Genomic DNA, 23,851 nt, shown 5'->3' on the forward strand with positions numbered 1-23,851 from the left:
AAACGAAACAAAACCACCACATTCCATTAATGTGACTTGAAAACAAGTACTTGCCTCAATGAAGCTGAATCCAAGGAAACAGCTTTTACAGGAGCCTAACTCAGAGGAGTTTGTCACAAGATGATTATTAGCTTTTGGCAACCAGCAATGACACCACACTGGTTTTCAGGAGGTGTTATTTTACTGACAGCGGCAGCAGCAGCGGTGGAGGGAGTGGCAGCTCTCTCAGTAGAAAGGTGCAGCAGCACGTCCCTGTCACAGCGTTTTAAGATCCAGTGGGAGTCAAGTCTGTAATAGCAGCTCTAGCCAACTTTCTCTCTCATGATTGCCCCCCTCCCTTCTTTTTTGTGTTGGAGAGTAAGATTGGTTCCCTGACAGTGGGCTTAGGGGAGATATGATTCTGACAAGATACGGGATGCACAGAAAACCGTGTGACTAGCTGTAGTAACAAGGTTGTGTTTGTTAGCTTGTGATTTAGGGGATTGAAATCCCAAACCATGCATACAGTGTTATATTGCTTGTTACCCAGAGGCTGCTGTGCTGACCCCAGAGAAGCAGACAACAGTAGCCCAAAACCACACCACCTGTAAGCATCTCCACATCACGTGATTAAGATTCAAGCCTTGAGGCGTATTTATTAAATTTAATGTCATTATTTAGAATTTATTCTTAATATATTCAAATTAGAATCATGTGTCTGCAGCTGCAGAGTTAACTCTGGGAATTAGCTCCCTATGCAGAATTTTGCCCTGCCAAAATCTGTCCCTTTGCTCTACCAAACTCTTGCACAGGTCGCTGTATCATGCAGGTTGAGGGAGAGGCTCACTAAAAACTTCACCTCCATTAATCTGTGCTATTGGCCTTCTGGGTGACCTTGGGCAACTCACTTCATCTCTCTGTGACTCAGTTTTCCCATGCGTACAAATGGGGATAATGGTACTGACCTCCTTTGTAAAGTGCTTTGACATGTACTGATGAAAAGTGCTGTAGAGCAGCCAATAAATAATAATAATAATAATTAATAAATGTTATATTTGGAGCACATGGTGAAAGGAAATAATAAAGGAGGCCTCCACCTCTTCCTGTCAAACCACGCTGAAGGAGATGAGGGGCAAGTTACCAACCATTAGGCAGTGTGGTTGGAGGGGTGGGGCATCGGAATCCTTTGCCCTATCCTAGAAGCTAGAAAGAACTATCGCTTCTTTCTAAGACCGTAAATTTGGCAGCCAGACTACAGCACCTGACTTGTGAAATTTCCAGTTTGCTGCACATCTCTGTGATCTATGGAGAGAGAAAAAAATGCAAAAACCATCGGAGTTTATTGAATTAACGATTCTAGTACTGATTGTGTTGTTCATATTAACATCTAATTCAGTGATAACTGCTCGCTATAACTCGTTTTCCACTTTGACTACCACAAAACTAACAGTCTACTCGTGAATGCAGCACTCGTGTGACACAATATTCAGGGAGCCTTGATACAAAATTTATGTCCCAGCATGATGAAGAACCTAGCACATTCAGAATCTTAATATACTTAATGTCAGTAGATGTCTATCTTTATAGGTTAAGATGGTTGTCTTGAGAATAGAAGTGGCTCTGAACCACACCCAGGAATCTAAACCCAAGGATCGAAACTTTGGGGAACTGTGAATCCAGATCCAAACTTGTTGGCTTGGGCCCTTTGCTATCAAAACACCCTTATTCAAAGGGGCACAAGTTTGTTTGTTTTTTAATCAGAATAGCACCGCCCACCCCACCTACTGATTATTTTACTAGGTTTGATTATGAAAACATTTCAGTAGACATTGAATTCAGCAGCATGTTTATGTTTGCCATGAACTCCACTTACAGTCCCAGACTTCCCTCAAAGGATTTTTCCTAGTCTTTTGATATCAGTAGATAGGAAGATAAAATATTTTAAGCAAGTGTAACTAGACCTATGCAAATAATTGATTTTTTTCAATTCACTGGCAGTGCTAAAAAAACAAAAACTAAATTTGATTTGTAAATTCTGAAAAATGCTGTTGAATTGAAAAACTCTATTTTGGGGCCTAAAAAAAACATTTCATTTGACCTGAAGCATTTTGTTGCTGGGCATTTTCAAGGGCCGGATTCACAAAATGGCAAGAGGAGGATCCTCCCTGTTAAGCTTTAGCCCTCTAATTAGTACATTCAGCTGGGATGTGGGACATTGAGGTTCAATTGCTCCCCTCACCTAATGTGGAGAAGGGATTTGAACTCCCACTACACTGTAAGTAGTGCTGCCCTAGCCACTGGGCTATGGGGTATACGGCGGGGACTCTGTCCCAATCTCTCCTGTTGAAGCAGCTCTGCTGAGTATAAATAATGAATCATTAGCACATGGACATGAACTTGGATCTCCCACAGTTTCACTCTTTGGCCCAATGACTATTTGGTTATTTACACACAGTGGAACAGATTCAAGAGGCAAGTTCCACAGCCCAGTGGCTAGAGCACTCTCCACTGGGGGAAACTCAAGTTCAAAAGCATGTAGATACTGTGGAGTTGTCTCCCCACAACCTATATCTTCCCTGCTGATGCATGATGTGGAGAGGAGTAAATCCACAGAGAAAATGGTAGTGGGTTCCTATGAAGGGGTAAAGCAGCTAAGTGAGTTTCCTCCATTCTCCTTGAGCCAGCCTTTCCCACTTTCTCAAATAGGCATGTGATCACAAGGTAGTGAAGAAAAAACATCAGGGGCAGGAGTGTTTGTGTGGGAGGGTAGAAACTGCACTAGGAAGTATACTACCTCCCAGCCTGTACCAGAGATAAATCACAGGCTATGATAAAGAGACTTGAGGCTGCATTAACTGTCACTTAGCACTCTGACAGGTTTCAGAGTAGCAGCCGTGTTAGTCTGTATTCGCAAAAAGAAAAGGAGGACTTGTGGCACCTTAGAGACTAACCAATTTATTAGAGCATAAGCTTTCGTGAGCTACAGCTCACTTCCTCAGATGCATATCGTGGAAACTGCAGCAGGCTTTATATATACACAGAGAATATGAAACAATACCTATTCCCACCCCACTGTCCTGCTGGTAATAGCTTATCTAAAGTGATTTCCAGCACAAATCCAGGTTTTCTCACCCTCCACCCCCCCACACAAATTCACTCTCCTGCTGGTGATAGCCCATCCAAAGTGACAACTCTTTACACAATGTGCATGACAATCAAGCTGGGCTATTTCCTGCATAAATCCAGGTTCTCACATCCCCCCACCCCCATACACACAGAAACTCACTCTCCTGCTGGTAATAGCTCATCCAAACTGACCACTCTTCAAGTTAAAATCCAAGTTAAACCAGAACATCTGGGGGGGGGGTAGGAAAAAACAAGAGGAAACAGGCTACCTTGCATAATGACTTAGCCACTCCAAGTCTCTATTTAAGCCTAAATTAATAGTATCCAATTTGCAAATGAATTCCAATTCAGCAGTTTCTCGCTGGAGTCTGGATTTGAAGTTTTTTTGTTTTAAGATAGCGACCTTCATGTCTGTGATCGCGTGACCAGAGAGATTGAAGTGTTCTCCGACTGGTTTATGAATGTTACAATTCTTGACATCTGATTTGTGTCCATTTATTCTTTTACGTAGAGACTGTCCAGTTTGACCAATGTACATGGCAGAGGGGCATTGCTGGCACATGATGGCATATATCACATTGGTGGATGTGCAGGTGAACGAGCCTCTGATAGTGTGGCTGATGTTATTAGGCCCTGTGATGGTGTCCCCTGAATAGATATGTGGGCACAGTTGGCAACGGGCTTTGTTGCAAGGATAAGTTCCTGGGTTAGTGGTTCTGTTGTGTGGTATGTGGTTGTTGGTGAGTATTTGCTTCAGGTTGCGGGGCTGTCTGTAGGCAAGGACTGGCCTGTCTCCCAAGATTTGTGAGAGTGTTGGGTCATCCTTTAGGATAGGTTGTAGATCCTTAATAATGCGTTGGAGGGGTTTTAGTTGGGGGCTGAAGGTGACGGCTAGTGGCGTTCTGTTATTTTCTTTGTTAGGCCTGTCCTGTAGTAGGTAACTTCTGGGAACTCTTCTGGCTCTATCAATCTGTTTCTTTACTTCTGCAGGTGGGTATTGTAGTTGTAAGAAAGCTTGCCAGAGATCTTGTAGGTGTTTGTCTCTGTCTGAGGGGTTGGAGCAAATGCGGTTGTATCGCAGAGCTTGGCTGTAGACGATGGATCGTGTGGTGTGGTCAGGGTGAAAGCTGGAGGCATGCAGGTAGGAATAGCGGTCAGTAGGTTTCCGGTATAGGGTGGTGTTTATGTGACCATTGTTTATTAGCACTGTAGTGTCCAGGAAGTGGATCTCTTGTGTGGACTGGACCAGGCTGAGGTTGGTGGTGGGATGGAAATTGTTGAAATCATGGTGGAATTCCTCAAGGGCTTCTTTTCCATGGGTCCAGATGATGAAGATGTCATCAATATAGCGCAAGTAGAGTAGGGGCTTTAGGGGACGAGAGCTGAGGAAGCGTTGTTCTAAATCAGCCATAAAAATGTTGGCATACTGTGGGGCCATGCGGGTACCCATAGCAGTGCCGCTGATCTGAAGGTATACATTGTCCCCAAATGTGAAGTAGTTATGGGTAAGGACAAAGTCACAAAGTTCAGCCACCAGGTTAGCCGTGACATTATCGGGGATAGTGTTCTTGACGGCTTGTAGTCCATCTTTGTGTGGAATGTTGGTGTAGAGGGCTTCTACATCCATAGTGGCCAGGATGGACTTCTACATAGAGTGCTTCCGCCGACGTGCACGGGCTGAAATTGTGGAAAAGCAGCATCACTTGCCCCATAACCTCAGCCATGCGGAACGCAATGCCATCCACAGCCTCAGAAACAACTCTGACATCATAATCAAAAAGGCTGACAAAGGAGGTGCTGTTGTCGTCATGAATAGGTCGGAATATGAACAAGAGGTTGCTTGGCAGCTCTCCAACACGAGTTTCTACAAGCCATTACCCTCTGATCCCACTGAGAGTTACCAAAAGCAACCACAGCATTTGCTCAAGAAACTTCCTGAAAAAGCACAAGATCAAATCCGCACAGACACACCCCTGGAATCCCGACCTGGGATATTCTATCTACTACCCAAGATCCATAAACCTGGAAATCCTGGGCGCCCCATCATCTCAGGCATTGGCACCCTGACAGCAGGATTGTCTGGCTATGTAGACTCCCTCCTCAGGCCCTACGCTACCAGCACTCCCAGCTACCTTCGAGACACCACTGACTTCCTGAGGAAACTACAATCCATCGGTGATCTTCCTGATAACACCATCCTGGCCACTATGGATGTAGAAGCCCTCTACACCAACATTCCACACAAAGATGGACTACAAGCCGTCAAGAACACTATCCCCGATAATGTCACGGCTAACCTGGTGGCTGAACTTTGTGACTTTGTCCTTACCCATAACTACTTCACATTTGGGGACAATGTATACCTTCAGATCAGCGGCACTGCTATGGGTACCCGCATGGCCCCACAGTATGCCAACATTTTTATGGCTGATTTAGAACAACGCTTCCTCAGCTCTCGTCCCCTAAAGCCCCTACTCTACTTGCGCTATATTGATGACATCTTCATCATCTGGACCCATGGAAAAGAAGCCCTTGAGGAATTCCACCATGATTTCAACAATTTCCATCCCACCACCAACCTCAGCCTGGTCCAGTCCACACAAGAGATCCACTTCCTGGACACTACAGTGCTAATAAACAATGGTCACATAAACACCACCCTATACCGGAAACCTACTGACCGCTATTCCTACCTGCATGCCTCCAGCTTTCACCCTGACCACACCACACGATCCATCGTCTACAGCCAAGCTCTGCGATACAACCGCATTTGCTCCAACCCCTCAGACAGAGACAAACACCTACAAGATCTCTGGCAAGCTTTCTTACAACTACAATACCCACCTGCAGAAGTAAAGAAACAGATTGATAGAGCCAGAAGAGTTCCCAGAAGTTACCTACTACAGGACAGGCCTAACAAAGAAAATAACAGAACGCCACTAGCCGTCACCTTCAGCCCCCAACTAAAACCCCTCCAACGCATTATTAAGGATCTACAACCTATCCTAAAGGATGACCCAACACTCTCACAAATCTTGGGAGACAGGCCAGTCCTTGCCTACAGACAGCCCCGCAACCTGAAGCAAATACTCACCAACAACCACATACCACACAACAGAACCACTAACCCAGGAACTTATCCTTGCAACAAAGCCCGTTGCCAACTGTGCCCACATATCTATTCAGGGGACACCATCACAGGGCCTAATAACATCAGCCACACTATCAGAGGCTCGTTCACCTGCACATCCACCAATGTGATATATGCCATCATGTGCCAGCAATGCCCCTCTGCCATGTACATTGGTCAAACTGGACAGTCTCTACGTAAAAGAATAAATGGACACAAATCAGATGTCAAGAATTGTAACATTCATAAACCAGTCGGAGAACACTTCAATCTCTCTGGTCACGCGATCACAGACATGAAGGTCGCTATCTTAAAACAAAAAAACTTCAAATCCAGACTCCAGCGAGAAACTGCTGAATTGGAATTCATTTGCAAATTGGATACTATTAATTTAGGCTTAAATAGAGACTTGGAGTGGCTAAGTCATTATGCAAGGTAGCCTGTTTCCTCTTGTTTTTTCCTACCCCCCCCCCAGATGTTCTGGTTTAACTTGGATTTTAACTTGAAGAGTGGTCAGTTTGGATGAGCTATTACCAGCAGGAGAGTGAGTTTCTGTGTGTATGGGGGTGGGGGGATGTGAGAACCTGGATTTATGCAGGAAATAGCCCAGCTTGATTGTCATGCACATTGTGTAAAGAGTTGTCACTTTGGATGGGCTATCACCAGCAGGAGAGTGAATTTGTGTGGGGGGGTGGAGGGTGAGAAAACCTGGATTTGTGCTGGAAATCACTTTAGATAAGCTATTACCAGCAGGACAGTGGGGTGGGAATAGGTATTGTTTCATATTCTCTGTGTATATATAAAGCCTGCTGCAGTTTCCACGATATGCATCTGAGGAAGTGAGCTGTAGCTCACGAAAGCTTATGCTCTAATAAATTGGTTAGTCTCTAAGGTGCCACAAGTCCTCCTTTTCACTTAGCACTCTGTGACACCTTCCCCCCACCCTCCCCGGAGAGTCAGTCACAGAGTAAAGCTGGAAGTGGTGAGACAATTCAACATGGATACTAGGCTTACACGCTGCCATGAGAGATTGCCCAGCAGTGCAGAGCAAGACTCTCGCTATATAGCCTGTCTGTGGATCTCTGCTCCTCTACCTCCTTCCCCTCTCAATTCCCTGTTCACTCAACAAGAAAAGGAGTACTTGTGGCACCTTAGAGACTAACCAATTTATTTGAGCATAAGCTTTCGTGAGCTACAGCTCACTTCATCGGATGCATACTGTGGAAAGTGTAGAAGATCTTATTATATACACACAAAGCATGAAAAAATGGGTGTTTACCACTACAAAAGGTTTTATCTCCCCCAGAGTGGGGTGGGGTGAGAGAAAACTTTTTGTAGTGGTAAACACCCATTTTTTCATGCTTTGTGTGTATAAAAAGATCTTCTATACTTTCCACAGTATGCATCCGATGAAGTGAGCTGTAGCTCACGAAAGCTTATGCTCAAATAAATTGGTTAGTCTCTAAGGTGCCACAAGTACTCCTTTTCTTTTTGTGAATACAGACTAATACGGCTGTTACTCTGAAACCTGTTCACCAGTAGTCTTGTGGCATAGGGAAGGAGGGAAGTCCGCAGCTGAGCTGTTGTGAGGCTGTATTAAAAAAATGTTTGTGAAATGTTTTGCAGCCCTTGGATTATATGGCTGTGAAAGTGAAAAGCGTGATTTATTGTTTCATTCTAATTACCGAGACCCACTGTATAGAACACCTTCTGCAGACATGAGTGATCAGCAGATGTTTCTATCAGCTGCCATTTTTTTACAAACTGTGGGTTTCTTCCATTAATGTGTCCAGTAATGGTGACATTCAGGCCAGAGCTGAAGGTTACTCTTTTATGCTTGCTTGTTTTTGTTTTAATTTTTCAACAAAAGTTTATTTCTGAAAAGAAGTTTGTGGCCCATTAATAAACAAAAACATTTGTTCCATCTCTTCCTGAGGCAGTTACTAAAAGTGAAGCAAGATTGAAGTGTGTGTGTGTGTGTAGGTATATAATAGGGTAAGAAGACAAGATAAAAAATGACACTAAGCAGATTTTTGCTTTGCAAGGCAGATAAGTAATCTGACTCTATTCCAAAAAGGGATTTGTGTGTCTGTGCTGATAAATAGCATATCTTTCTCCCCACAGCAAAGTGCCTCCTTTAAGAGATGGGCTCAATTCCAAGTGCCTCCCAGCTAAAGCTCTGGAGTAAGGGTCAGATGATAGCCTGAAGAGCAGCTGGTCCTTATAAAGGCCAGCAAGTGCTCCGCTGAGCTAGGGAACTATGGGGAGTAAATAGCCTTCTGTAGCAGGTCCTTAAACAGAGGAATGATCCTAGTTACTAGAAGACTCCCAGACAGATGGCCTGGAGTATGAATACTGCAAGGAGTGGAAAGCCTCTTGTGGGACTCCCTGGGACAGGGTAAGGGGTGAGAGAGGTGAAGGGAAAGCTTTTGGGAACTCTAGCCTATGTGAGGCAGAGAAACTCCTTTGTTATGGTATTGTGCTTAAGTTTCTCGTGCCCTGAGCTAAGGGCCTGACACCCTTTGTCACATTGATTCTTCCTGGGCCAGGCAGCTTACATGAAGTCACAAGGGTATGTGCTTAGAGTAGGATAGTCTAAACCAGGTGTTTAGTCAGCAGCCGTTGTACTTATGTATTACCTACAAGGGGTCACCAAAAAAAAAAAAAAAAAGGCCAAAGCTACTTTAGGAAAAGAACAGAGGAATATAGCTCTCAAAAAATACACCTAAATATTCAACAATAATATCTGAGTATTATTATTTAACATGTATTTTGGCAGGGCCTTTGGGCCAGCTAAACATGGGGCTGCATTGTACCAGGCAGTGATAGAGTGTATTGTCAAATAGACAAGACAGACCTAGCATAGGGGCAGGAATCTAACACATAGGCAGAGTATGCAATGTAATGGTGGCAAATGTTGTGTTAGTTCCATGTTTTGTTTTGGGGTATTTTTTGGGGGGGTGGTTAGCTAGGTGGGCAGGAGCTAAATGGAAAGGAAAATCAGAGTCCAGGGAGAAGAGTGTAAGGACAGGCAGCTGTAGAGTGAAGCTGAGGTGAAGCGACTCTGGAAGGTGGAGGATTAGAGCACATGGCCCGTCAGCACAGACAGTCAGAACATCCTACAGTTTTCATTGGAATGTCCAAAAGTAAAAGAAAAAAATTCCTTGCTTTGGCTGCTTCTGTTTCTGCTAGCTCTTCTCTGTATTCGCCCCCCCCCAACCCCCCTCCCAAGGCTACATGGTGGCAATGGGGAGGTGAGGTGCCACCTGGATCTTACTGACCTCCAGAGTAGAATTAACATTAACTGATTACTTCTCCTATTACAGGTAGTCAGATCCAATAGCTTGAGGCTATTTTATCATAGTAGGTTATTTAGTACACACACCCATTTTCTCCCAGCCCTATTATATTAAAAAGAGGAAGAAATGAAGAGGAAGAAGACTCCTCCTTTGTTTCTAATTTAAAGAAACAGCATTGCTCTTTTGCTGGTATAAAACAAAGCACGGTCACATTAGCGTGATAATGTACCCATTGTGAAACAAGAAAGGAGGAGATGTCTTAGTTCACATAGGTAGCTGTAGCAGCTGTCTCTCACAACATATCAGGAATAATGTCATAGTGGAAAGTCAAATAACAAAGCTGACAGTCTCCATATGAAAAGAGAGATTAAATGACAGCTCCAAATATAACATCATATACTTTTTTTCTGTTCAACAGATTACCTGAAAGGACTAATTTTTGACTCAGCTCAACACCTTGTCTTCATCAATTTTCACTCATACAAGGACTATCTGCTGAGACTATTTCCCCTTGAGGGCTCTGTCCATACAGCTGATAGCTGAATTCAGGTATAGTGGATGTTTAAACCAAGTTTATTTCAAATGTGTTAGTGTGCTAAACTCAAGCATTTATGTACTTGCCAAACTGAAGCCAGTCGCTGAGACTATTGCCATCAGAAATCCAATGGTAAGAGGGAGCAATATATAGAACAATTAAGTCAAATGAGGTAATTTTAGACTGAACAAGTTGATCATGCCTGCCCAGGAAATATGCATTAAAAAAAATTCTCATCCACTTCATTGGGAACTTTGGTGAATATGGTAAGAATAGTCAATTGGTATATAGAAATTAATACCACTTACTTATTGGAAATGTATTGATTATATTTTTAATTGTTGTAACACACATCTAACTGTTCATTAAACAGCTATTTGTTCAAATTTAATAAGACTGCAATTACATGTTAAATAGCAACTGATTAGTAAATATAGTTACTGAAGACTATTAGAGACAGCCCTGAGACACCAAGTTCATATTGGCTTCTCAACTTCCCAAGAGTCTGAATGTGGTTGGACCAGGGCTTTTCATTCATTCTATTATTGAGATGATGGGAATCAGCTGCAAAGTTCGGATTGAGATCATAACTTGCCCACAGGGAAATGTTCAGGTAAAACACTTTGGTTCAGGCCCATATCATTTCTGAAATTTCACCTAAGCCCACTGGTATTGTGTGTTTATTTTCATATATTATATACTTGTGTGTGTATATTTGTGTATTTATATGTGTGTTTAATATATGCAGGAGCAAACCTCTTGCATACTGAAATTAAGTTCAGGTGATTTTTCATACATGTTCAAGTAAATACAATATACTGCATTAATGAACAGGGTAAATGCATGGTGCTTGCTGACAGCCTAATGCAATGCAAAGCAATGCAGTACAACAGCTGTAGATAAGAGATGTTGGGATCTGATGCTCATTATCCAGATGGATGATGGATATCCAATTTACATTTATTGAGGAAGCATCAGCAGATGGAAATGGAATGAAAGAGTAAATGTCTATGGTTACCTGTTAGCTGGTGTACTTAATCATTCACCAGCAGAATGAATTATGTTCATCTAGTTCAAAATGCCTCTAATTAATTTTTGAGAAGAACCTTTATGCTGACCTATTAATAAACCATGGTTCCAGGTTGGGGAGAAGGAGCTTGTTAAAGTGTAACACATGCCTGTGCAAACAGATTTGGAAGTGCATAGTTCACTGTTGTAATGTCAGATGTTTTACCTGCCTACCCAACTAATTGAGAATTACATCGGAAGAATGGAAAGCTATTGAAATAAATGAGACAGACGGTGCACTCCAAACTGACATAACTGAATTAGAACTGATGAACCCACCAAGAGTAGATTCAGTGTCACTTTAAATACAATACAATTTCATTCATTTTCTTGTGTCTGATCTGTTGTTGCAACCACTAAAAGCTTTCAGCTGAAAGATTGACAGTTTAACTTGAAGCTGCATTCTGCACACTAGCCCCGATATCAGAAGGGGATTTACTGAAGGATAGTGTATATATTAAAGGGAGTGCCAGCCTGAGATCCTGGGAAGCAGACACTTTGATGGCAGCTGGTGCAGCCATCACTAGCTTAGCCCTCTCAAAATGAATTTATATTGTTGAAGAGTTGGCAGCATCAGTATGTTTTTATAGATTTACACCCATGGCAGGATTCCCATGATCTACAAAGTGAAAAGCTCTCTCCCTCTCTTAAATATTAATGCAAAGTGCAATATACCATACCTGGTAAGAGGAGTTTGATACCAATGCAAAAAATGAAATAGAAAACAACTGCTGCTCACCAATAATATTGTGCAGTATTTTAAATTCAGTGTCCATGCATTTAGAGATAAGGTCTGTAGCTAAACTTCCTTTAAAGTTTGAGAGTATTTGGATCTAGGATTTCTGCCCATTATAAAGGTACATACTACATGAATGAGTATCTGGATCAGACCAGCTTCAGAATTAGGTGTGTGTTTGGATTCCGTGGTTTGGGTTGACCAGCTCTAGGTACAGTATTTTGGGTTTGCACTACTGTGCCTCCTTTCTTATGTAATAATAATATCAGACAATAGAGGCCAGATTCTATCCTGACACCCCATGCACCACATTGACTTCACTTTTTGGTCACATGTGATGGAGCAAGGTTTGGCTATATCTCTTAGTTCTACTGAGGATGAAACATAATTTTCCAATTTACCACTTAAAGAAAGGGATTATTGAGGCAAAAATCACATTGCTTCCACTGATGTGTGGGAAGACTACATCTTGGCAGGTTTTCAGGCTAGATCCTGAGCTGTGCTTGGAACAGGTCAGGAGTGGGTCTGTAATGAAGGCTATCAACCACCTTTTCGACTCCCTGATCTTAATTTGCTCAGCATTGACCCCATTAATCAATGTGAAGTATAGCAGACTCAGGGCTCCTCTACTTTATACTGCCTGCCTGTGGCCTCCAAAAGTCATTCCCTTCAGCCAGGGATCATTGAGGCATAAGGATGCTCTTGCCTTGCCTCATTTCCCCTGCTATGTATATTAGGGACTCAGGATGCTTAATTTAGGAGCTGCTGCTGTGGTTTTACTCTGCATAAGGATCCTCCTCATGCTGGAGACTCCTCTTAAAGCTGGAACTATTACGTACATTGGTGCTATTCACAGACAGTAGCTGGGGCAAATCAGAGACTGTCCCTTCATGTCAAACTAATTGCCCAGACAAAACCACAAAATTATTACCTGTGTTAAAAAAAAAAAAAAAAAAAAAAGACTTCAGTGGCCATCAAGATATATTTGAGAATACTCTGAAACCTTTGAGAATATTGTAACTCAGTCCTTTTTAACAGCCTCCATCTACATTTGCTGCTTCACACTGCAGGGGACAGTAGTTAGGTTCAATAGGAGAATACTCTTGTTTTGAAACTTCCCTTGCTTTAAAAATTCAAAAGAAAATAATCACAATATTTAGCAAAAACCAGTTTCTAAACTTAGATATATAATGTATTTCACTGTACATTGCTATTTTAGACAGCTAGAAATACTGGTAGTCATAACACTGAAGGACAGAAATAGAAACACCGTTTGCTAGCTATTTAAATAGAGAGCTCTTAACTTTCTTCCAAACGTGATGATTTTTCAAAGATTAACATATTTAGTGCATGGAAGAATCTTCAGAGAACAAGACATATTATGTGGGGAAGATTAGCAAACTTCCAATGGTTTGTTCTGGCTAAAAGGAAAACTGAAAAATGACCTTTTGTATTTTTCACCACTACCAATCATGTTGTTCCACCATCCCAGTGATGCGTAGAGATGGAAATAACGGAGATCAGTACAATAGACTTTTCCATAGACTGAGTTTTCCACGTCATTTAATTCTCTCTAGTGTCTTCAGAACCTTTCCAACAGAGCTAATGATAACAGATTGTCACATTATCCAGCTCATGGTGACCTGTCTGGGTAGGTGCCAGAAGTTCTATACACTCATAGCTATGAGTTTAAAAAAAAATTGTCTTCTGTAACTGCTATAAGCAAACCCAGTAAAGTATTACACACAAATGAAATAGCCTGTCATAGTTTTATGTGAGCATTTCAAGAACTAGCAGTCAATATCCATTTCTAATAATTTACCTATTAGACATGTTATGCTGCAGCAGCTTTGTCCCACTGTGCTCAACGATCCTGGCCATAAACCAGCTTATTTTGCCCTTGGGGAGGGAGACGTTTAACCCAAATCTAAGTGGGAATCTTCCTACAGTATAGAACCAGCATGAAGATATCTGTATTAACCCATCTCCCATAAAAGAGAAACAGCTGGAGAAAAGTGGGTAAGGCTTGGTTGCCCCTAACCGCTGCCAATCGCCACCTATGGTTTTGGCAACTTGGAGCTGTTTGCTGACAATGTAATTTTTGACTGGGGCTTGGGACTGCATTTAGGATAATGTGGGGCTGGGAGAGTGCAAAGGTGAATTTCATGCCACTTTTTTGTGTGTGTGCACCTACACACACACACATCTGACTTATGTGTTGTACTCCTCTGTCATCCCTGAAGATCTGGCCCATTGTTCCAAAGGATGAGAACCAGTACTCGTGAATAAGAGACAACCGTTAATTTTGCCGTTAAATGGAACCAGACTGTTAATTGGAACAAAACCTTATTTAAAATAAGCTTAAGTATCCCTGTTCTCCACTTCCGTTTAAGATTATGTACTCTGGTATTTCTTAGTTCCAACCAGAGTGAAATGCCAGATCACAAGAGGTTGTTTGGGGGTATGGGGGCATTTCTGCCTGAAGCAGGTAATGTCAAAAATATCTTGAGAGAGAGCCTGTTGTGGTAAAAGGGGAAAGAACAGAAGCCTGACTGGTGAAAGAAGAAGTTAAAGAATATTTAGATAAAATAGATATATTCAAGTTGGCAGGGCCTGATAAAATGTATTCTGAGGTACTTAAAAACTATCAGAATCAATCTTGGAACCATTAGAAATTTATCTTCAAAACCTCATGGAGGATTGGTGAGGCCCCAAAGTACTGGAGAAGGGCAAACATAGTACTTATCTTTAAAGGGAGAACAAGGGAATTATAGACCAATCAGCATAAGCAGGGTAATAAGTAATAACCAACACGGATTTGACAAAAACAGATCATGCCAAACCAAACTGATTTCTTTCTTTGACAGGGTTACTGATCTAGTGGGGAAGTAGTAGACATGGTATATGTTGATTTTAATAAGGCTTTAAACACAGCTCCACATGACATTCTCAGAATGTCAGATTATTGTTTTCAAATATGGTAAGGGCTATTATAAAGAGGATGGTGGTAAACTGTTCTACACATACACTGAAGGTAGAACAAGTAGTAATTGTCTTAAACTGCAGCAAGGGATACTTAGGTCAGATATTAGGAAAAGCTTTCTAACTATAAGGATAGTTTAGCACTGTGATAATATTGCAAGGGAGGTTGTGACATCCCTGCAATTTAAGATGTTTAAGAACAGGTTAGACAAATAGCTGTCAGTGAGGCATATGTACAACTGGTTCTGCCTCACCACAGGGGTTTGGGCTAGATGACCTTCAAGGTCCCTTCCAGCCCTATATTTCTATGATTTTATGTCCTAACGTTCTCAGTAATTGACTTCCTGAAAGTGAACATATTAGTGCAGGTGTGGTAGCACCAGAGCCAGAAACAAAGGATTATTACCTGCTACTCTGACTCTTCTACCACATGCCTCTGCATTTGCAGCCCAAATTTGTTGACCTATGTTTTGACTTTTTTTTTTGCTGCCATTTTGCATTGAAAATTCTCCCTTAGCCAACAAGCTTTTCGTTACTGAAACATACATCCATGGTATTAAAGATGTGTGACTTTCACACTTTGGTCATGTGTACACTATGGCTTTTATAACAGCATAGGTATGGCACCATAGCTATTCCAGCATAACCCCAGAGTACAGACACCTCCAGGGACTTTCTATCGCGGCAGGAACCTCACCTCACTGGGGACTTGTCTACTTTACCGGCTGGATCGACGGGCAGTGATCAATCCAGCGGGGTCGATTTATCGCGTCTAGTCTAGACGCAATAAATTGACTGCCGAGCACTCTCTCATCGACCCCGGTACTGCACCAGGGTGAGAGGCACAGGGGGAGTTGACGGGGGAGTATCAGCCATCGACTTACCGCAGAGAAGACGCCACAGTAAGTGGATGTAAGTACGTCAACTTCAGCTATGTTGTTCACATAGCTGAAGTTGCATAAATTAGATTGATTCCCTCCCCCCACTAGTGTAGATCAGGCCTCAGTGACACTGACTAGATGACGGAAACATTCTTCTATTGACCTAACTGTATCTATACCACAGGTTAGGTCATCAAACTCATGGGTGTGGATTTTTCACAGACCTGAGTGCAGTAGCTATGTAAACCTAAATTTTAAGTGTAGATCAGGCCTATAACATAACTCTTTTCCTGTGTTTTTTCTGTGGAGATCAGTTACAAAATCCAGTTATGAGAATCCAGGAGCCTTTTTTAGAAGAAACATCTTCGCAGCTTTAAAAATTTGCCATTTTACTTATTTCTGTTGGAAATGGGCAAAGGGAGTGGTGTCTGGATCCTGATTTAGGGTTAGGTTAAAAATTGTCATTTAATAGCTCTCCACTTTAACTCCAAATATTGGACATCTATTGAAATCTGCTCATTTGGGGAGATTTTTACCATCTCAGATAGTGAAAATAAGATCAGTGGTACTTAAAATATTTTGGTTGCATCTGTACTCAAATGACAAACAAGGCTTCTTTCAGATATTCATATGACTCATATGGAACTACAATCCAAAGGGTAGGTTTCGATTCAGGAACTTGGATCCAACTTCCAGTCTCACTCCCAAATTGAAAGATGTTTGAATTTGAAGTTCTGGTTTTGCTCCATCTTTAACTTAAAGGTGAACAAACAATTTAGCCAGCTTTAGGTAATAAGAAAAGCAGTGAGAAATCAAAGGTTGAAAACAGAGGACAGAAAAACATACCCTACAATGACGGGGAGGTGGAAATTCGAACATCACCGCAATGATGAGCTTTGGGAAGGCAATAACAAGCACTACTGTTACCTTCGCTTCGCTCTGTAGCAAACTTATTTGAAAATGAAAGTGTGTTTATAAGAGCCTCTTGCTCTATAAATGCTTTGGAGGTATGAGTTTAGTGTGCTGCCACAAGATTAGCACAGCTTTTATTAATGTGAATTGGAGTTGCATGGCTAAATCCTAGTGCAGTGCACTGAAAATTTTAGCCCATGCCTTCTTACCTGTATGTGTCGGGGTAGGGGGATGGGGGGAGGAGGGGATGAAACAGACCTTTCATCTTGTTTTGTTGTGCATGATATAAGGATTAGGAGTTTCCGAGGGCTGTGTCTGTTGAGATGACTGTCTTTTTCAATGTGTGATTCCAATTAACCATACACAGTAAATATCTAAATTGAATAGACAAGATTTAAAATGTTGAGGTTTTTTTATTTAAATGTGGCCTTTGATTGTTTTTTTTTGTTTATTTTTTGTTTTTTGTTTTTTTTTTGCTTGACTGTGACAACTAGTAGGCTTAAAAGGTCTCAAAACTATGAGATTATCTTGTTGCCTAATGGGTAAATTTTGAATTAAGGAGAAGATCAACAGAGAACCCTTAGATAGTCCCACTGATTTCAGGGGGAGCAGAGTTGGACCAGCACTGAGTACTTTTGAAAAGCTCATCCCCAGAGAATGGCTGCTACAGAAAACCACTAATACTTAAGAATTGGCACAACCTGTAGCCAAATTGTGAACAGGACCTGGACTAAAAATATTTCATATTTTAAAATGTGTATAACTTTTTGTTTTATATCTCGTGTTCTGCTGCACATTCATGGTAATGGCTGAACCAGAAGTATAAGTGCCAAAATCCCATAAGAGAGGAGCTGTTGCCATGGTGTTTCTCACCTGCCTAGAAGGAGAAAAACAGGAAATCTATCATGTTTGTAAATATTAACCTTTTTAGGCTTCTTTGCCTTCTATATTAAATTAATTGGCATATTAACTATTCTCCCAGAATCTTCACAATGTTAGCAAGAGTGTGTCTGTGTTCTAAGGCCTAAAGTGTAGGTTTTTAACCCATGTATGATTTGTATTCAGGAATTTCATGTACCTGAGTGTTGGACTGTATCTAATTATCCTCAGCATCTCCAGGTCTACTGGAATCCAAGTCTCCAGAGAAAAAGACCCTTTAAATTAACGAAAAGTGTTTACAGAAGTATGTTATAAACAAAACTAAGTGATTGAAAAGGGATACTGGGCAATTGATGAGGGATACTTGTTGTGGAAGATGGATTCTGCAATGGATGAAATAATGACCCATTGAAAACTGTTTTTAATTCATTAAGAACTGTTGGTTGTCACAACTGTTAATAATGACTGGTTTAGAGAGTCCCTTTTGCTCATCAATCAGGTAAACTGAGGACATAGAAGAAATTCCATCATTAATTCGGAGAACAGTACACATGGTAAATTAATCATGGGAAAGTACTTTTCCTTCCAAAAAGTTTCTTTATCTAGCACCCTATACAAAGCTTGGGAGGTTAGGTTGGGAGTGCAGACTGCCAGAATCCCACCAGTTATAAAGGAGAGAGACACAAGTTGTCTCTAGGCTGCAATTACACGCCCGCAGCTGGCCTATGCCAGCTGTCTCAGGCTAGTGGAGCTCGAACTAAGGGGCTGTTTAATTGTGGCATAGGTGTTTGGGCTTGGGCTGGAGTCCTGGCTGTAGGACCCTACAAGGGTTCCAGAGTTTGGGCTGCAACCCAAACCTGAACGTCTACACTGCAAGTAAACAACCCCTTAGCCTGAGTCCCACTAGCCTGTGACAGCTGGTCCACGCCAGCCACAGGTGTCTAATTGCAGTGTAGCCATATCCATAAAGGCCAGCTCTTTACCTTATACTAAGAGTGGTGATGGATCTATTCTTGCTGTATTAATCTCTGGTTAATAATCTTTGATTAAATAATTCTATTTGAGCCCACTATTTGACAATCTCTAATTGTTATTCAATTCAAACACAACTCCCCTTTCTTGTGAGGTTTATTTCTAGTCCAGATTTTTGAAGACTTGGATCCACACTGAAGGCCCCAGTCCTGCAAACATTTGTGTGTGTAATGTAATTGGGATTATTTCCTTGCATTAAGATAAGTATATATATGTTGGGAGGATTAGAGTCTAAATAAATTATTTTATTAATTTAAAGAAGATATTTTTTCTGGACTGTAGATTGGAGAAGTGGCCTTGGCAACAGGATGAATTATTTTGTCACTTGAGTAATGAAGTTTGTATTGTAAATTCATGTGTACATTGTTAATACTAAAATCTAATATAAATAAATAAGTTGCAGACTGAATTACAAAATGGCATTTCTCATGCAACATCCTATCAAATTTGCCGTTACCACCTGATTCAAGTCATTTTACAAGTCAATAAACCTGTTAGTTAATGTTAATAATTGTCAGAGTTACACAACATTGGCCCCTTCAAAGGTTTTCATCTTTTATTATGTCAATTTTATGTAAGTATGGACTTCATACGGCATAAATCAATAATGTAGTAGTAAACATCTCCAATAATCCAAAATGTATTTGTGCTCATAACTGGAAACCCAACAGCTTATTGCCAAAATTTGGGAAAATTAAATAACCCTAACTATACTGAAGCAATGTATTCTACCAAGTGGCAAAATAAGAATTCTTTATACATAGATGGATAGGATTCAAGAGTGTCACTGAATATGGCAATTCTCTTCTGACATACAGCCAAAGTCTGCTCTCTTACACTGGTGTATATCAAGAGTAATTCCAAAATGTTACATTAGTGTAACTGAATGCAGAGATTAGTCCTCAGACATACTTTCCAAGTTCTATTTTTATCATGTCTGAGGGTATCCTGAAGCAATGTATTCCATCAAGGTAACTGGATCAGGACCATAGAATTAAACTGAACCAGTATGTCACTTCTCTAGCTTTGTTTCAGGGATGCTTGGAGCACCTGCAGTTTCCTGTAATATAAAGAGCCAGATTCTCTATTCAGGTTGAGCTGAACACAGCAGAGGGCAAGAGAGAGGGCAAACGTGGCATTTAAAGCCATCTTTATGTTCTCCTGATCATACGGTGGCAAAGAACTGTCCAGGTCACCAGCATAAAACTGAGCAGACTGCAGGGGCCATTCCAGCAGCTGGAAATTGGATGATGCTGTGGCATCATAAGGGGGAGGTTTAGATTGGATATTAGGAAAAACTTTTTCACTAAGAGGGTGGTGAAACACTGGAATGCGTTTCCTAGGGAGGTGGTAGAATCTCCTTCCTTAGAGGTTTTTAAGGTGAGGCTTGACAAAGCCCTGGCTGGGATGATTTAACTGAGAATTGGTCCTGCTTCGAGCGGGGGGTTGGACTAGATGACCTTCTGGGGTCCCTTCCAACCCTGATATTCTATGATTCTATGATTCTAACTAGCCACACCCCTTTCTCTTTGGAATGGCTCTTGCCCTGAGTGCTGGGAGCAAGGTAGTCAAGAGCATCGGAGCTCTCATGGAAGGTCTAGATAATCCTCAGATTCCTTCATGCTGGGGAATTGCCTGGGGAGCTGGAACCTCTTGGCTTGTCTTGCTTTGCACAGGGATGGTAGCAAAAAGCAGACTTAAAAAAACCTGTCAATCAGAGTCACAGTATTCTTTTCCTTGTCCTCCCTTATGCCCCTTAATGTTTTTCTTGTCTATTTCTCCTGTTATTGGATCTAATCAGTTGGGAATACATGTCACAGATCCTCATGAATGCTCCCTTGCAGCTACCCACTGTGAGGGGAATCTAAGCCTCTGTGTTCTATATCCCCTGGGGTGTGCTAAACTTCTGGATCATGAACAGATTCCAGCCACTGACCCAGTGTTGGGGTATGTAGCATGCTCTAAGGTACAGATCTTCTATCTGTCACCCTCCACCAGCTGTGAAACCCACACTCTAGTGGCCTACCCCTTCTGGGTGCAGTGTTGACCCTTCAGACTCCCCAGTACTTAAACACACCTCTTTCTCCAAACTCCATTTCAAAGACATGAAGCTTCTGTTTACATTTTAGCTCTCTCAGGCACACTCAGCAGTTATAAAGTAGTCAACATATGTGCACTTTTTCCATTTTAATATCTTTATGCTCTTTTATCCTTAATCATGTAAAGCAAAAGAGAGTTCATACAAAACAATAAGCTATTCTAATGCCCCTCACTAACTCATCCTTCTGGGGGGGGTGGTCATTGGGGGATCATCTGTGTTCTGTTAGGCAGGCAGCCAGGGTCCTCTGCCCCATTGCCTACTCTGCTCCTGCAGCAGCCTCTGTCATCTTAATCTGGTGCAAAAATGACACTCTCTCCCAGTTCTGCCCTGTGAGTCCCATAATAGACTCTTGCTGGTGTCACCTGCTTCTTTTGTTCTGCCTCCTGGTAACTTTCCATTGCTTCCAAACCCCTTCTTCCTTCAACAAGAGGAGGAAGTGTCTTCTCCCAGCTGGAGCAAACCCATTGTCCCAAGGTGTTTTACTTTGAATAGACCGTTATCGAGTACTGATCATTCACCATTGTCCTGGCTGATCAGAGACATGACATAACTGTGCTAAGTCATGGATTCCCCATATCACAGTAATTTTACAATAGAATTCCATAAAATCATCCACAGTTCAGAAGTGCAATGAGGAGTCCAGTGGCACCTTAAAAACTAAGAGATGTATTTGGGCATAAGCTTTCGTGGGTAAAAAACCCACTTCTTCAGATGAAAGCTTATGCAAGATGTTTGCATCTGAAGAAGTGGGGTTTTTTACCCGTGGAAGCTTATGGCCAAATAAATCTGTTGGTCTTTAAGGTGGCATCGTACTCCTTGCTGTTTTTGTGGATACAGACTAACACGGCTACCCCTCTGATACTTATTTCAAAAGTGGTACAGACAAAACCCTCAAATCATCACAACAGGCACTTTTAATTGTATAGTCCTTTGCCCTGGTAATCGGTGCTTTTGCTTCCAGTCTGATTAATACATAGTGTGAATACTCTTCTTTTTTCTTGATGAGTTGTTATGATTTATTTATAAATGTATGGGATCCTTAGAGCACAGACTGCATTTTGTTTTCTGTTAGGAAAATACTAGTGCATTATAGAGGCAACTGTAACTAGATTATGTTAAACAATACCAGGCAACAATTTGTTGTAGCAGCACAGAATTGTACCCATAGATATCTTGAACACTTGTTTCTATTTCTTCTTTCTAAAACTTGTTCAGTAAAAATATTGATTTAAAATAACAAGGGGATCTTTTTTCCTGATGTGCTACCGGAATATCTAAGGTTGGTATTATTAGAGCACTAAAAATAAAACATATGTCCAGTCTTGTTGCATTGCACATATTGTAATTCAGCATTCATTTAAAAATCATCCCTGTTCAGACGTTAACACAAAATGATGTATTCATTCCCAAATGTGAAATGGAATTCAGAGTCTGTAGTCATTTTAAAAACAAGTAAATTAGTTATAACTCTGTTATCACAAAACTATGTCCATCTATTAAAACATCAACATCTGGGTTGAAGAAAAATAAGTTTGTCTCCATTCCAGCCATGGTGCTGGGTCTGTCTACATGAATATTACTAGGGATAGGGAGAGAACTGATTTGTTGGCTAAGTTACAAAACATAGAGGACAAAACGAAAGTAAACAGTAGCAGAGCACATGGTTTCTGATTTAGACATTTTCAGAAAGTAAGAAACTGAATGAATAACGTGTAACAAATCAAAACTATTTCTGAACAAAATTAGCCCTCAGGACACTGCAGAGTCCCCGAGATGTGTGACATCCTGTGGATTGAGCCTGCTCTAGCATTTTGGAAGAGGGAGGTTTTGAGATGGATACTGTGCGGCAGCAGAAGGAATATTTCTGGACACTGGGAGTCAGGGCTGGGCAGGACTCTTGAGAGAGACCCCATCCCCATCTTTGCGAGAGATGTTCAAATATGGTTCCCCAAGTGCTTTTTGAAAGCACTCAGTGAGTGAAAGAAAGGAATTCAATATAATATTTTCCATATTAATTGCAGAGAAATATATATAATATATATATGAAAAATAACGTTATGGAAAGCACAGGGGAAGGATAAAAATGATTTAAAAAAACAAGTTATGTAAATCCCTCCCAGAGAAAGACATCAACCCATTCTCATACATGACTGAAATGCCATAATGCTAATCTCAACTAGTGGCCCATGCTGGAAACTTCAGTTTCCTGATCTGGATTTTGAATATGCCTCACCATTCACTCTGGATTCAAGTGGGCTCATATGCTGTGTCTTGGTGTGGGCCTATCCTTGATTCCTACGAATGTTTACAATGTCAAGGGTTCCTCGTGTCACATGAATAGAAAAACAAAGCACTGTATTCCTGGGGGATTTGCACATTCAGGGCATCAGAGAAAGTCCTTCACCACTGAAAAAATAGACTCTGAAGTATATGTGAATTGAGTAAGTTCTTACACAAGTTTGAATCCTTAACCTGTGGTGGGGGTAGAAAAGGAAAAAAAGCTCAATTTACTTTTTTTTAATGAAATGCAGCTTCGATAGCAGGATTTTGTAGTTTTTACAGTATCAGAAAATAAATGTATTCTTATCTGTTGTAAAATCAACCCTCCTTATCTGCTTCACTTTCAAGATAACATTCCTCTGTGAGGCAGTTACTAAAGAAATACATGTGGTGGGCATACTGATACCTCTTCAGACAAATCTTCTTGCAGGTCCTCTTTACTGATATCACCTCTAAAGCTTTTAGCAAAGATCAGATAGGCTTCATCAGCCTCAATAAGCTGACTCTGAGCTCCATTTCACAGCCCCCTTGTTAAGCATTTTATTTGCAAAAGCACAAATATCAACAGTCCCTTTGGCTACTAGGTAAGCTTCTAACGCTGAAAGGATGTTTTAACATATTACTGTACAACATGCACATGGATAAAATAAAGAGATGAATTAGCAAAGTTGTCAAGGTTCCTCCCCCACTCTGAACTCTAGGGTACAGATGTGGGGACCTGCATGAAAAACCTCCTAAGCTTATCTTTACCAGCTTAGGTCAAAACTTCTCCAAGGTACAAAATATTCCACCCGTTGTCCTTGGACTGGCCGCTACCACCACCAAACTAATACTGGTTACTGGGGAAGAGCTGTTTGGGCGCGTCCTTCCCCCCAAAATACTTCCCAAAACCTTGCACCCCACTTCCTGGA

General features: G+C 41.3%; 1 protein-coding gene across 1 annotated transcript in view; it reads left to right on the top strand.

Annotated features, from left to right (window-relative positions):
• The window catches only part of CNTN5 (contactin 5), a 998,629-nt gene that overhangs the window by 314,264 nt on the left and 660,514 nt on the right, over nt 1-23,851 (top strand). The window contains exon 2 of the mRNA XM_084613389.1: nt 9,953-10,083. The gene's annotated coding sequence lies outside the window, so the exon portion shown is untranslated. The remainder of the gene's footprint in view (nt 1-9,952; nt 10,084-23,851) is intronic.

Source organism: Lepidochelys olivacea (assembly GCF_965140295.1).
Source record: "Lepidochelys olivacea isolate rLepOli2 genome assembly, chromosome: 1".
Classification (NCBI taxonomy): Eukaryota; Metazoa; Chordata; order Testudines; family Cheloniidae; genus Lepidochelys; species Lepidochelys olivacea.